Source organism: Cetorhinus maximus, chromosome 2, assembly GCF_964194155.1.
Source record: "Cetorhinus maximus chromosome 2, sCetMax3.hap1.1, whole genome shotgun sequence".
NCBI classification, from domain to species: domain Eukaryota; kingdom Metazoa; phylum Chordata; class Chondrichthyes; order Lamniformes; family Cetorhinidae; genus Cetorhinus; species Cetorhinus maximus.
In genome coordinates, this window is record NC_135880.1 from 85,282,008 (window position 1) to 85,297,416 (window position 15,409).

Here is a 15,409-nt window from a genome sequence, read left to right on the forward strand (position 1 = left end):
AAGAGCCCAGGCGGCCTTTGCATTTTTCATGGAACCTCATCCACGGGTGGGATGAGGTTTCATGAGGGGTTATTAATTAAATAAAATGTTTTATGAAAATCCATAAACGTACCCCAGCTCATGTCACATGAGGGGACATGTCTGAATATTTCTACTTTTTATTTTTCCCATCTTTATTACTGAACTTAATCTCCCTGAGGCAGCTCTGTTCCTCAGGGAGATTTCTTCGCTCTTTCGCACACATGTGCGAAAGAGTGCAGGCCCCGACTCTCCCTCCTCCCCCCGCCCACGGAAGTAGTGCTGAGGGCTTCCAGGTGCATGACAGGCAGGGTGGGCCTTAATTGGCCCACCCACGTAAAATGGCGTCGCACAGCCGATCACGGGTGGCGATTGGCTCCGCACCCGCCTGCGCCTGCTCCCGACCAGCTTGCCCGACGGGGAGAAAATTCTCCCCATAGAATCATAGAATGGTTATAACAGAGAGGAGGCCATTCAGCCAATCATATTTCTGCTGGCTATCTGTGAGAGAATTCATTTTGTCCCGCTCCCCAGCCTTTTCCCCATTGCCCTGCAAATGGTAATCATCCAATTCACTTTTGAAGGTGCTGATTCCAATCTCCACCACGTTGTCAGGCAGAGCATTCCAGATCCTAACCACTCACTGCACAAAAGAGCTTTTCTTCATGTTGCTGTTGCTTATTTTTCCAATCACATTAAATCAACATCCTCTGGATTCTTGATCTTTCCGCCAATGGGAACAAATTTTCCCTATCTATCATGATTTTGAACACCTCTATTAAATCTTCCCTCAACCTTATCTGCTCCAAGGAGAACAGTCCCAAATTCTCCAACCTGTCCACGTAACTGAAGTCCCTCATTCCTGGAACCATTCTCATGAATCTTTTCTGCACCCTCTCCACCGCCTTCACATCGTCATAAAAGAGTGATTCCCAGAACTGGGCACAATGCAACAGTAGAGGCTGAACCAGTGTTTTATACAGGTTTATCTCAATGCTTTGTTTTGTATGCCATTATCCTTTATTAACCACTGTCTCAACCTGTCCTGCTACCTTCAATGATTTGTGCACACCTATCCCCAAGTCCCTCTGCTCCCGCACCCCTTTTAGGATTGTACCCCTTAGCCATATTTTGATTGAAGGATACTTATTCAAATGACGGAAGGAGATCCACACTTTTGTAGAAGTGATCACCCATTGAAAGCCATAGAGGTCTTATAGATGCAATAAGTATACTCCATGGGCAGAATTTTGCCGTCGGTGAGCAGGGGGCGGGGCCCACGCTCCGAAGCGTAAAATGACGCGGGATGACGTCGGGCGGAACCCCCGAAGTCATCCCGCCCCATTTAAATTTTCAGGAAGGCAGGGGCGCAGCAAAATCAGCTGCGGGCCCGCTGACCTGTCAATGACCAATTAAGGCCATTGACAGGATCATTTATACAATTAAAGGATCTGCCCATTCAACCTTAAGTAAATTATGAACATGTCATATGAGAGGGATATGTTAGGGAATATTTTTTTTTCTATATTTCATATTTTTCAAACTGTAAGCAATCTCCCTGAGGCAGCACTTTGCCTTAATTAGCCCGCCCATGTAAAATGGCGGTGCGGCCCGCTTCTCCGGCGGGGATCGGCTCCCCACCCGCCAGAGGTTGGGTCGGGCCCGCCCACCCAACAGGCAGAAAATTCTGCCCCATGTTTTGGGTTATGAACTTGAAATTAATTTAGCGTCAAAAGAAGACAGGGAATGATTTTAATTACAGATACATGTTCTGTGTTTTTAAAATGCGAAGGTTTAGATGTATGATTCTTATATATTTTGACATAACTAATTATGTATTATAACTACATAATTCTATGTTACAACTCTGCACTAATTTATATTTTCTTTAAATAGAATTCTTTGAATTCACTATCTGAATTGCTTATCCTCATTCTTCCTACCAAAGTGAATCACGTCACACTTCTATTATGTCAATAAGACATGAAATCCAAAACTGTATGTATCAAAACTTTATTCTTTTTTGCTATTTTAAAAATGGAATTTGATGAATCACAAAATGGCTGTTACCGCTCACATGACTCTCAAGATTGGCCATCTGTTCTGGAAGGTTCTAACATAGACTACAAGAACAGAAGATTTCCACTCCGATCCTTGTGGAATCTCACACCCCATTGTAAGTTTCATAATCATGAAACTAGACGACTAACAGACAAACTGACTTCCTCAGCCTAGGTGATAAAAAAGACAGAGACATCGAAACTCATTATATCTGAAGAAGTGTTAACAACCACCATTTCACTCCTAAGAGGAACAATGGATTTTGACCAGGAGCACAGGAACTGCTTGTGAGGCTGCAATTAACCAATTCATGGGCCACATCACATGGTCCCATGATTCTAGCCTTTTGGATCATTTTAATATTACATTTCTAGCCTCACAGTTCTGACTGCTGCTTTAACAGCAACCGGAACAGCCTTCAGCAGTTCCCAGTTGAGCAAGTAGCCGGCCACTATTTCTCAACTCCCTAAAGCCTGTTTGATTTTAAAAGTCTTTGATCATTGTCTGCCAAGCGGTCTAAGCACAGAAAGCCCATCTGGACTGAACCCCGCCATAAAGGAAATACCCTCTGAATTTTGACTTCTTGAACTTTGAAAATCACATAGCTAATATTAATTTCTGTGGTTATTTTATTGTTATTGCCCATAGTTGTAAGTCTTCCTCTTTTCTAGTCCCCTTACTATATATGTGTGTGTTTGTGAGTGTGTGGTTGTGAACTCTCCCCCCTCCACCCCCAGGTTTGAATGTGAATAAACTAACCTTCTGAGTTAATCATAATGCAAATTTGCTGCAATTTAATATTAAATTGGATCACACAAACTGAGGTTTTGGGGAAACATGCCACAGCCTATTTTAAAACTTATTCAAAAACAAAAATAAAAATACCTGGAAAAATTCAGCAAGTCTGCCAGCATCATAGACAAAAGGACAAAGAGGACATCTTTTGGCTATCTCCACCTATCACTGGCTCTGTCTCCAGCTCCACATGTCCCACCCCCACTTAAACTAGCTTATATTTCACCTCTCTTCTATTTTTCCTTAGTTCTGTTGAAGAGTCATACGGACTCAAAACGTTAACTGTGTTCCTCTCCGCAGATGCTATCAGACCTGCTGAGTTTTTCCAGGTATTTTTATTTTTGTTTTGGATTTCCAGCATCCGCAGTTTTTTGCTTTTATCTTTATTCAAAAACACCCCTGCTTACAGACAGACAGGGAGAGGTTTAAGAAGTTAAGTTTCTCTCTCTCCTGCCCATAACACTTCTTTGCATTAAATTTCATCTGCCACTTGTCCACCCATTCCACTAGCTTGTCTAAATCCTCTTAAATTTATCACTATCCTTCACACAGTTCACAATACTTTCAGTTTCTGTGCCATCTGCAAATTTTGAAATTGTGCCCTGTACATCAAAGTCTAGGTCATTAATATAGAGCAAGACAAAAATGGACCCTAACACTGGGAAACCCATTATATACCTTCTTCCAATACAAAAAACAACCATTCACAACTACTCTTTTTTTCCTGTCCCTCAACTAATTTTGTATCCATGCTGCTAATGTCCCTTTTAATACATGGACTCTAGTTTTGCTGATGAGCCTGTTATGTGGCCCTTTATCAAATGCCTTTTCTGGAAAACCATGTACTCCACATTAACCATGTTGCCCTCATCAGCCCTTTCTGTTACCTCATCAAAAAAGTCAAGAAGGTGAGTTAAACAGGATGTACTCTTAACAAATCCATGCTGGCTTCTCTTAATTAATCCACATTTGTCCCAAAGACTGTTAATGTTATCCCGAATTACTGTTTCTAAAAGCTATCCACAATCAAGGTTATTTTGACCTACCTACAATTGCTGGGTTTATGCTTTAAAACTTTTTTGAATAAGGATGTAACATTTGCAATTCTCCAGTCCTCTGTCACCATCCCTGTATCTAAGAAGGATTGGAAGATTATGACCAGTGACTCCGGAATTTCCACCCTTCCCTCGGTATCTTTGGAAGCATCTTATCTGGTCCGGGTGACTTATCAACTTTAAGTACATCAAGCCTATCTAGTGCCTCCTCTTTATCAATTTTTAACCCATTCAGTGTCTCAACTACCTCCTCGTTCACTATGGTTTGGGCATCATATTCTTCCTTGGTAAAGACAAATTCAAAGTTTTCATTTAGTACCTCAGCCATGCCTCTTGCCATGAGTAAATCTCCTTTTAGGTCCTAATTGGCCCCACTCCTCCTTTTACTACCAGCTTACTATTTGCATGCATATAGAAGACTTTTGGATCCCCTCTCATATCAGCTGCCAGTCTCTTCTCATAGACCTCTCTGCTTCTCATTCATTTTTGCACTTTCCCTCTAAACCTTCTATATTCAGCCTGGTTCCTAATTGCATTGTCCACCTGACATCTGTCATGTGCACTCTTCTACTGCTTCATCTTACTCATCTCTTTTGCCATCCAGAGAGCTCTTGATTTGTTTGCTCTACCTTTCCTCCATTGGAATGTACCTTGACTGTGCTTGAACTATCTCCTCTTTAAAGACAGTCCATTATTCAGTTATAGTTTTCCCAGCTGTCAATCTTTACTTCCAGTTTGTCTGGGCAAGATCCATTCTCATTCTATTGAAGTTGGCCCTCTTCCAATTATTTATTCTTACTCTGAATTGCCTTTTGTCCTTTTCCATAACTAACCCACTGGTTAGAGTCATATCTAGCACAAAGGGATATATTGTGGTTGTTGGAGGCCCACCATCTCAGTCCCAGGACATCATTGCAGGAGTTACTCAAGGTAGTATCCTAGGTTCAGCTATCTTCAGATGATTCATCAATGATCTTTCCTCCATAATAAGACCAGAAGTGTGGATGTTCGTTGATGATTTCCCAATGTTCAGCACCATTTGCAACTCCTCAGATACTGAAGCAGTCTGTGTTCATATGCAACAAGGTCTGGACAACATTCAGGTTTGGGCTGATAAGTGGCAAATAACATTCAAGCCACGCAAGTGATGGGCAATAACCATCTCCAATAAAAGAAAATCTAATCATCTTCCCTTGACTTTCAGTGATGTTACCATCGCTGAATCCCCGACGATCAACATCTTTGGGGTTATCATTGACCAGAAGTTGAACTGGATCAGCCATGTAAGTACTTTGACTACAAGGTCAGGTCAGAGGCTGGAAATTTTGTGGCAAGCAGCTCACCTCCTAACTCCCCTAAGCCTGTTCACCATGTAAAAGGCACAAGTCAGGAGTGTGATGAAATATTCTTGACTTTGCCTGGTTGACTGCAACTCCAACTCAAGAAGCTGGTCACCATCTAAAGCAGCCCACTTGACTGGCACCCATCCACAAACTTAAACATTCACTCACTCCACCACCAACGTACAGTAGCAGCAGTGTGTAGCATCTACAAAATGCACTGCAGCAACTCACCAAGCCTCCATCAACAGCACCTTCCAAACCTGTGATCTTCACCACCTCAAAGGACAAGGGCAGCAAATGCATGGGAACACCACCACCTGCAAGTTCCCCTCCAAACTACACACCATCCTGACTTAGAATGATATTACCGTTCCTTCCCTGTTGCTGGGTCAAAATTCTAGAATTCCCTTCCCAGCAACACTATAGATGTACCTACACCAGATGGACTGCACCAGCTTCTGAAGGGCAATTAGGAATAAGGAACAAATGCTGGCCTTGCAGGATACGCACATCTCAAGAAAGAATAAAAAACCTAAACCTTATGATGCTATGGTCAGTGTCTCCTAAATGTTCTTTATTGATACTTGACCTTTCAAAACTTATCTGTCTTGCTGACTAATTTTCAGGGCAACTCTTGCTGCATTGATCATTTTAGAAAGCATACGGCAGTGTACTGCATTTTCTCTGCTGCTGATGCCATTTCAGATACTCCAAAGCTCAGATGCTCTGAGATTGTAGGCACCCATCATTGTTTGCACAACCACTGTAGTATTGTAGTGCAGCAAAAATCAATGCACTGCAATACTGAAGCTGGTGTGTAGATGTTCACAAGATAAATTAGGTATTTTGGTTGCAGCTGTACAACCTAAGTATTAAAGAAAATTTTCAGTGCTGTTGAGTTGCTGACCAATTGCTGTATCTGCACATTTCCACCTTTAGGGACCATTTTTTTGTTTATCCCAGCCTCCAATGCTGCCATTAATTATTAAATTTGAATGAAAATGTGACTAATTATTTCTCTGTGTTTTAAGGCCTTCCAAGTTGGTGCTGCCTTGGCAGGAGAAAGATCCTAATCTAGTTATTCTAGACTTCAAATGAATTCTTGCTACTGCTCTTGAGCTTCTGACAAAGACTACAATAATTGCCACAGATGTTGTTGTGGCTGGTGATGTGGAGTGAATAATCTGGCACACTTTCAAATTGTTTGTTTGGAACAATATTCCATTAAAGGGTTGCATAATGGAGTCCTTTTTATGAGATAACCCTGGTTGGTTGCCAATAACCACTGTTCCCTTTGCTCACTGCATAACTAGGCAGTGCCAAATTATTTTTTTGTCAATATATTTAATTTGTTGTCCCTTTGTTGCAAGGAATTTGGGATCTTATTACTGAATTACAGTTATGCATTATATTTGGTAGGTGCATGAGCATTTTCAGATTAGTAAATTTTAAACTTTTATTGGCTGGTTTAATTTTTGCTTTGATTATTGAAAAATGTAATTACATTGATATTTTCATTCTTAACAATCTGCATTAAAACAGTTCCTTACCTGCTTCAAAGACCATCCCATAGTTAACAGAGTTAGGAATAACTGCTATTTCTCAGAATATACAGTATGTGTGGATCTAACAAACCTCAATAGGTTCTCCACTTATTTTCTATTAGGTAGGAATTACTATAATACTATATATAAAAAATTTTGGATTTTCTTTATGAATCTACTTGCATTTTTCTATCCTTAAGTGACCTTGATGATTTTATTTTGTAGACTATCAAGACATAAGTATTCTTAGGATGACTATTTTGTCATTAAAAACTAGGAGATCATCAATGATTGTGAGGTGCTTTCTATGTTCGAAGCACTACCATAGTACTGGGTTGTTAAGAGTGTAGTTTGGCCATCCTTCCAGACAGTATTCCTTTATTTGGATACATTCATCACCTCACTGTTGTGCTTACTTTATCTCCTGTTGTTTCTTTGCAGTACCCAGTAGGGATCTAATAACAGGTGATTTACACGCTTCCACTTCCTCAATGAAATTCAAATCTTCCATTTTAGTTCTTTGAACTGGCCTTCCTGATCGTGCATCTGCTGTTGTTTGGTGCCCCCCTTGGTTACTGATTCATATCTCATTAGTCCCAGTTTAAAGTGTTAAATTCTAGACAGCATCTTCTCAATCTCCTTCATGTTCAGAAGAGTCACTAATGGCTTATGTTGTGGTCAATTTTAAACTGCAATGCCATCACATAGTCTGAGGACTTCTTGCACACCAATGTTGCTGCCAATGCTTCCTTCTCAATTGTAGCATTTTTTTTTCTGTCTCTGAGTGACCTTGAGGCATAATAAACATTTACCATCTCTTTGTACTTGGAATAAAACTGCCCCCAGAACTGTAGATGATGCATCTGCTGCTAATATGGTCGGTAGTTCTGGATTATAGTGTGCTAAAATTTCAGGAGAAATTAGAAGTTTTTTGATCTTCTCAAAAACATTTTGCTGGTCCACATTTCAGAACCACTGTTGACATTGTCTCAACAGCTGTCCCAATGGCTCACTGGTTTCTGCCAAGTTTGGTAGGAGCTTGCCTACTTGGTTGACCATCCCTAGGAATCTCTGTAGCTCTGTAATGTTCCTGCATTGTGAAAATTCTCTAATCACATTTGTTTTCTGTGGGTCAGCTGTTATTCCTGAGACCTGCACAATGTGGCCTAAAAATTTAATCATCAACTTTGCAAATTCACATTTATCATTCAATGTCAAACCTACATCCTGTAGAACTTTCAGGACTGTTCTCACTCTATAGTTATGCTCGTTGCTCATGGAGCCACGTATGAGTATGCCGTCCATATGGCATATCACTCCTCCGAGGGTCCAAGACATTGTTCTCTGGAATTTTTCAGGAGCAGACACAATTCCAAATGGTAATCTATTAAAGTAATAATGACCAAACGGTGCGATAAAAGTAGTCAGCAGTATGGATTCTTTGTCCAGCGGCAACTGCCAAAACCCATTGTTTGCATCCAGTTGGGTGAATAGGGTACTTTTAGCTAGTTTGGCAAGACTCTCATCCACTGATGCCATTGGGTGCATTTCACATTCCACTGATTTGTTTAGTTAAGTCAAGTCCACGCAGATTCAAATTGATTCCATTTGGCTTTGGGACCATGACCATTCCAGAATACCTCTTTGTTGGTATGGTTACTGTAGAAATAACCTCCTGCTGTAGAATATGCTCAATTTCACCCTTGACTTTGTCCAATAGTGGGAGAGGGACATTCTTCGGTATGAAGAGGCAAATAGGTTTAGCATAAGCTCTTAGGATAACATGGTATTCAGTCTTCAGTTTTCCCAAGCCTGTAAATAATCTTGGAAATTCTGTCCTGAATGTGTCACTGTACTGCTTATCAGTAACTTCATCAATTTTATAGATTAGCTTGAATTCTAAGCATGCCTTTCTGCTTAATAACAATGATTCTTGGTTCTGCATGGCGTACATAGGTTCAATGGTTTCTCTATCCTTGTATTTTAATATTGCCAAGTGTTGTCCTATGACTTTCACTGTAGTCCCACCTGGACGTTGTAACTGAATGGATGATGGCTGTAGTGTAATGTGCCTAAGCCACTTCACTTTGTCAGATAAGACTGAAAGAGCTGCCCCTGTGTCTAATTTTAAACTTTGTGGGATATCCATCCACTTCAAGTTTAATGCTCCAGTCTTTATTTTCAGTTTCATACACTTTTCCGAGAAAGTTATTTCCTTTATGGTTCTTCCACTTCTTGTATGTGGTTTGGCCATAATATATTTTCTTTCTTTTTGCAGGCTGTGTTTTAGATCAGCAGACAATTTTAAAATGCCCCAACTCCCCACAGTTGTGGCACTCTGTTCCCACTGTTGGGTATTCTTCCCGCTTGTGCAGGTTTTCCCCACCACACCAAGAGCATTTCAAGATGGTAGTTGGCACGCATTTCCCTGTTTTTTTCAGACTTCTGTTTTGGTATTCTTTCCCTTGTCTGGCCTACATATTGGACAGCCTCGTTCATTTGTTTCCATGGGACCTCACTTTCCCCATGAACAAACACTGTACTGGTTTTCTGAACTCAGTTTGCCTTGCAACTTATCCTGCCTTCATTAAAGTTAGATCTTCTCTCGTTTGCAAGAGATCTGATAGAGCTTCACCTAGGACCTCAGCTACTATGCCATCACAAATCAATTCATCCCTCAATATTCCATGGTCTCAATTTTCTGCCAGCCTGTATAGATTGTTGATGAATGAATCTATGCTTTCACCTAGTCTTTGTTTTCATTTGTTAAATTTTACCTGTTCTATAATTATTTTTTGCGAATGCTGAAATATGAATCAAATGCCTGGAAGACCTCATCATAAGAGCATGAAGTCTCATTGACTCACTGTCTGACTGTTACATCTTTGGCAACAGCTCCAACTACATAAAGTACTTACCTAATTCTTTTGTTTCCTTTTTTGCAAACCAGAAGCAGCTCTATATCTGGAAAATCTCTTTCTTCAGTTATCCTAGTGTTGAGCTTGCTGCGAGACTTCAACACTTTGGAAAAGTTCTGGGAGTGGCAGTGTCGAATCCAAGCTTGTACCAAGTTCTGGACTAGGTGCTGCTTCACTGGTGTTGCTCGTTGATTCTGGTCTGTGCTCACTACCATCTGAACTCCGGGCCTGTGTTCCAGCTTGCATTCGGTGCACCTGTGATACTCTGATTTTTTTGGCAAGTCTTCAATCTGTTCCTTTCGTCCTTTTTTCAGAGATCTGCAGGCTTATCAGGCCTATAGTCTTTTCTTGGAGTTTTTTTCCTGGGTCTTTTACTCACTGTCCACTGCCACCATGTTTTGTCATGTGTTTGATGTCCAGATGGGGTTCCTCGAGGTTTGCCTACTTTCTCTAAGTAAACTACTCAAGACTGTAGTTTGTTAAAATTATTATCGGCTATTTACAGCTCTATGTGCATCTTACGAAATCTGCACAATGTTAGACTTCTCCTCCCTCCATATTTCTATTACTTAATCATGTGTCATTACATCAGAGTTACATCAGCATCAGGTGCTTCTGATGTTAACCCTTTACTTTACCCACAGGGAGTAGGCAGATTGTGACATCTGTTAACGTGCAGTGCTGATCTGACCGCATCAGTGTCAATTTTGTCCTGTACATTCCAGATAACTCTGCAGATATTAGGGGGAGATGGTGGCGTAGTAATGTCACCCAGAGGCCTGAGCTAATGATCTGGGGATGGATTAAAATCCCAACATGGCAACTGGTGGAATTTAAATTCAATTAATTAATCAAAACAAATCTAGTCTCAATAAAGGTGACTATTGATTGTCACAAAAACCCATGTGGTTCACTAATGTCCTTTAGGGAAGGAAATCTGCATTCCTCACCTGGATACATACATGTGACTTCAGACCCACAGCAATGTGCTTGACTCTTAACTGCCCTCTGAAATGGCCTAGAAATCCACAGTCCAAGGGCAATTAGGGATGGGCAACAAATGTTGACCTTGTCAGTGATGCCCACATCCCATGAAAAAAAATAACTAAGCGCCCTCTCTTAATTTCCTATGATTATGTGATATGTATGTGTTTAGTAGCAGGAAGGACCCACCCTCGCCCCCACTCCAAACTAGGGCTATTCAATGGGATAATCAACTAATTTCAGCTTAGTTGCTGATTGATTTCTATTGGCTGTTGCTAAGTTAGTAGAAGCGTTTGGATGTTTGTACTGCTGTTTGGATGTTTAAACTTATTTATAGGCCAGCATTTATTGCCCATCCTTGGTTGCCCTTGAGAAGGTGGTGGTGAGCCACCTTCTTGAACCGCGACAGTCCATGTGTTGTAGGTACACCCACGGTGCTGTTAGGGAGGGAGTTCCAGGATTTTGACCCAACAACAGTGAAGGAACGGCAATATATTTCCAAGTCAGGATGGTGAGTGATTTTGAGGGGAACTTCCCATCTATCTGCTGCCCTTGTCCTTCTAGGTGGTGAAATCTACAGTGGTGTGCGTTGAAGACCTTAGCTTTTCACTTCAAGGGTTCAGCTCAGAAAATTTTCTCCCTGTCATGGATCCTGTAGTTTCTATCTCTGAAGGCCTGCAGCTTGACAGGATGAATAAGCAGAGGTGAGACAGAAGAAGACAAACTGCTCATAGAGGGAGTAAGAGGAAGCCAAGAAGAGCTCTCAGCAGGAAGCTATATTCACCCAGGTTCTTCAGGCAGCAATTCTCCTACCTTAACCTCAGTGAGAAACAATCTGTGCAACAGCTCCATTTCATGGACAGAATTTTGCCGTTGTGAGCAGGGAGCGGGGCCCGTTCGCCGACGCGTAAAATGACACGGGATGATGTCGAGCGGAACCCCCGACGTCATCCCGGCCCATTTAAATTTTCAGGAAGGTGGGGGCGCAGCAAAATCAGCTGCGGGCCCACCGACCTGCCAATGGCCAATTGAGGCTATTGACAGGATCAATTAAACAATTAAAAGACCTGCCCGTCCAACCTTATGGTTGGTGGACAGGCCAGGAGCCCCGGCGGCAAATAGAGAAAACATAAAACCTCATCCAGCGGCGGGATGAGGTTTCATGCAGGGTTTTTAAAATTTTAATAAAGTTAATCTGTAAGTTATGAACATGTCCCATCTCATGTGACATTGCTACGTGAGGGGGACATGTTAGCGAATTTTTTTTTTCTAATTTTAATATTTTTCAAAGTGTAAACGATCTCCCTGAGGCTGCACTTAGCCTCAGGGAGATGTGCGCACTTTCGTGCACATGTGCGAAAGTGCGCACTCCCACTTTTGGGGAATCCCCCCCTGCCTGCTCAGGAAGCGCATAGCGCTTTCCGCCGGACGTCACGCTGGACGGGCCTTAACTGGCCCGCCCACGTAAAATGGCGGCGAGGCCCGCTTCGCTGGCAGGGATCGGCTTCCCGCCCGCCAGAGATTGGGTCGGGCCCGCCCACCCGACAGGCAGAAATGCCCCATGCAGGAGGTTCTTACTAGTACCTATCACCTGTCGCAGGTAGACCCGCAGCCTCAGAGCAGGGTGAGGATAACACTGTCAGAGGCTGTAAATATGACCATGACCATGAACGGCTTCACATTAGGCTCCTTCCAGGCTGGACCAGGTGATACCTCCAGCTCTTTGGAGTCCACTGTTGTATAAGGAAGATCACTGGTGCAGAGAGAACAGAAAATATTGATTCTCTTTTTCCAGAAAAAAAAACAGGCAAAGTGAGCATACAGCCTCACCAGAATAGCAGGCTTCCCCATGGTGCAAGGTGCCAGTGGCTGCACACACCTCACTTTCCAGAAAATTAGAGATGCACCACAACTGCAAAGCATTCCACTGCATCTGTATCCAGCTGGTTTATGACCATATTCAGGACATCATACAGGCCAATACTTGGTATTCTGGCAGCAGTCATGGTGCCATCATTCTGCATCAGTTTGCATTTGAGTCACCATGAGGTACCAGATGGTGGCTATTGGGATACAAAGGCTATCCATTGGCTCATGACCCCAATGTGCAATGCAACCACATGTGGGCAGCATGGGGTGCTTCAGCAATGCTGCTGCTTCATGGACTGTTCTGGAGGATCCCTGCAGTACTCTGCAGAATGCTTTTCACAATTGACTGTGGCTGCTGCATCCGACACAGCCTCACTACCATGAAGACACAGACTTTGCAACCAGACATATGATGAACAGCTGAGAAGGAGACAACCAATACATCCCCTTTCCAACTGAGCTGCTTGTGATTGGCTCTTTCAACTGCAGTGCCAGTGAATGCAAGCTAAGCCCCCATTCAAGACAGTCACATGCCTTACTTTCTTGACTGCAACTGTGCAGCTTGCTAGGCATTTCAGAGGGCAGTTAAAAATCACGTTGCTCTGGGTCTGGAGTCACATATGGAACAAATTAATTAAGAACAGCAGATTCCTTCCCTACATGATATCAGTGAACCTGATGGATTTTTAAGACAAGACTGGTCTTAACTTTAATTCCAGACTTATTCAACGGAATTTAAATTTCCAGCAGCCATCATGGGATTTGAGTGGGATCACAGTGCTAAGAATTACGCAAACATCCAATTTAAAGTTGTCAGCTGAGCTCGCAGTGTGGTGCATTTGCATGTACTGGAAGCTACATTAATTAGTACAGGGGATTCTGTTCTTTGCAGACAGAAAGAAGCGCACGGCGAAAATCTTTGACAAGTCTCTTTTTTCAGCAATATATTGTGAATAATAAAAGAATACAAGCGACTGTTGGTAGTATTAATGGAAGAACACTTAACATGTTTGTATAACCTTCCTCTGCTACTTGGGCAAAAGGAATTATGCAATTTATTTTAAATGAATCCACACCTCCATTGAAGTACCTAAAACTAACTGCCATAAGAACAGGGTAAGCATTTGTCTCCTAACATCAGCTAGGATATACTGAAGATAAAACTGTTGGGAGCAAATAAAAATGTTTTCACTGCTAATTTTAATATGCCAACTTCAAAATCGAAGTTTTATCAGCAGCAGACCGGAACGAAATTCAAAGAAAACAAGATTAGAAAATGCTTATTATACATAAAAAAAACCCCTTAAATATCTAAAACATGATATAAGACTTCCGTACATGGCTGCTAAATTATATAATTAGGTCAGTATATACAGACAAGAAACTGCAATAAGCTCTGAGGTAGAGAAGACATCAGCTAAGAACAGGACAAGCCAATAAATTCATGTAGTAAATGAATATAGTACTAAAGTACCAAGCTGCATGATTACCAAATAAAGTGCTTAAAGGATTCCTATAAATGGCTTAAAACCAGACATGATTTGAATGATGACAAATCCAGTCAACCATTACATAAACAAAGTAAAATTTCTCAAGAGGATGATATTTGCTGAACAGAATGGAAGACAATCCAGAAATAAAAAACACCAGGAGGAAATTCAGATTGATTTACTGCAGGAAGATGATGAATGTAGATAGGTTAATAAGTTAAAAAAGTGAATCAATTGCTAATTTGTAATATGCTGATGACCTTTTCTTTTGTACATTTGTTTAATTTGAAGAAAACATTTATTGTTGTAAAATGAACACGTTTTGATCAAATAAACTTAAGGTTTGAATAATATTCATTCAATAACACCCACTGTTGTGGAAAATGCCACTGTGGCACAAGAGCACATGTCATCAGCATGGCTGAAAAAACATTCTAAAGAGTAGTATGGGAGCCCCTTTAAGTGATGGCAGAATGGTAGGTTTGTTGTTATCTTGATCAAGTGATCTCTTCTCCTTTATCTAACCTCAGGGATAAGGATGCCACGCTTAAAGGTCCTGTGGCTGATTAAATGGAGCATCTTGAGGCTGGAAAACTTAGATTAATTAATTAAAGTTGCCATTTTAACTACCTTAATTGATGTCTCACTGCACTGTTGTCAGTGGCCCACCCTCCATGGTTCCCACCACTTGCAAAATCCAGAACTGATGTCATGTTGTTGTACCTCCTGACTGCATTTTATGCCCTACCCCCACTTCTACTAACTCAGGAACAACCAGCAGAAATCAATTAGCATTAACCTGAAAGTGATGATCCCTTAAAATAATACTGATGGGGAATCCTTCCTGCTACATGTTCAGCTGTGCAAAGAGACAGTATTAGCTGGAGCATTCAGGTCGAAAATGCCACCGGTGGAGCCAAATCAATGCTACTCGCTGACTGGCATCACAATCTGTCTACCCCATACTTCCTGCGCACTCTTCTAAAATGCTACCTAAATGCTGTTTACACTGTTTTCCAGGGTTTCTGCAGGTCTTCTACTGAAGCTATGGTAAAGAATCAGGAGAACCCCTGTGGAAATTCAATCTTGGTCTGTTCATGTCTACTCTGTCCTGTACCTTCATAATTAAGATGTGTTCCCTGAATGCCATCTGTCTGCTGTAATTTTTTTTCATTAAATTTATCTCTAGTGAATTGCAGAAAAATAAAAGCAATGCTTGTGGCTGCACTTGAAGAGTTGGCAGGTTAGTTAAAGCCTCCTTTGAGCGTGAATGTGAAGGGTTGACTTTTTTATCATGTAATTTACAGATGCACAATCGCTTTCTGTGTGTCT